This window comes from Orycteropus afer, unplaced genomic scaffold (assembly GCF_000298275.1).
Source record: "Orycteropus afer afer isolate SDZICR_OR568_19922 unplaced genomic scaffold, OryAfe1.0 scaffold00146, whole genome shotgun sequence".
NCBI lineage: Eukaryota > Metazoa > Chordata > Mammalia > Tubulidentata > Orycteropodidae > Orycteropus > Orycteropus afer.
The window spans coordinates 6,471,533-6,473,001 of record NW_006921733.1 but is presented as its reverse complement, the minus strand read 5'-3'; positions in this window follow the sequence as shown (position 1 = coordinate 6,473,001).

Sequence of the window (1,469 nt, the reverse complement as noted above, 5' to 3'; positions counted from 1 at the left end):
TGTGTGTCAGGACAGCTGAGATATCACAGCTCTATTTGTCTTCTTACTCACTGTTTTCATTCAGGTTCTTCTACTAGTTAGTGTTTAATCCACTTCTGTATCCTTTCTTTCAAAGCTGAGCACACCAGGATTATCTTCTATATCTATGCCAATTGGTTTCTCTTTTTTTTATTTTTTTGAAGAGGGTCTGTGTAGCTTGTTGCCCTATTCTGCCATCTTATCAGATCTCCCCCCAGGACTTCAATTTTTTAAAGAATCAAGACTTACTGGACCTATTAACACTGGAGGAGTCTCAGAGGCAATGGCCCTGAATTCCTCTTCAAACCTTGAATTCAAACTACTCCTTGATGTCACCTTTAAACTAAGTAACAGTTTATGCTAAAGAGTAAAGTCTGTCACCCTTTAGTATTGTTTCTTTTTTAAAAAATTGTTATCTATAGAAGACCAAAGGGTCAAGAGCTATTTTAAAGCATAGATAAGAGGGTTGGGAGGGGACAAGGAGATTATATAAGTACCAATAAAAAAACTAGAAAAGAAATAATAAAAATGTTGGCATAATGTGAAGAATGTAGCCAATGTTACTTACCATATGCCTCGAAACTGTCAAATCGGAATGAGTTTTGCTGTGTATATTTTCACCAAAAATTAAATTAAAAAAAAATCACTTTAGATGTTACATGGAAGGTAATTACTGGAACACAGTGGAAGCAGACGAAGAGATGAATTAACAGGTGTTGCACATCCAGGTTGCTTAGTCATGGTGATGGGGTAGACAGAACTAGACAAACTGAAAGTCTACCTTCTAGGTAGAGTCAACATAATTGGCTGATGGATTGGATATTTAGGTGAGGAGAAGTGATGAATCAAGAATAACCCTTAAGGGTTTAATTAATGTCTTTGGGGAGTACAGGTTTGAGGGTGAAAATCCCATGCTCAGTTTAAACTACGTTAAGTTTTAGATGCTTATTTAGCACCAAAATGGAGATGACAAGATTGCAGTGGGATGTTGACCTTTGGAAGCTACAGGAGAGACCTGGACAAGAATACAGACAAGGGGCAGGTTGGGAGGTCCCTATAGCTACAGGGTGAGAAGGTCCCATCCAGAGGTAAAGTGTTAACAGAGAACATGGAAGACACTTGAGGTTGTACATTTCTCACTGAGAATTTAGGAAATTGAATGAGATGGTCATCAAGACTGCTTATAGCTTGCATATGCAAGGTGTTGTGATGCTTACTTGATAAACACTTCGAGGCTAAGGATAAATCACAGGCTACAACTTTTTAACTTGACAAATACAAAACCAAGTGCCAACAAGTCAATTCTGAGTCATGATGACCCCATGTGAGTTAGAGTAGAACTTATTTCAATGACTAATTCTTAGAAATAGAACACTAGGCCTTTTTTTCTGAAGCACCTCTGGGTGGACTCCAACTTTTCAGTTAGCAGTTGAGCATGTTAACAATTTGCA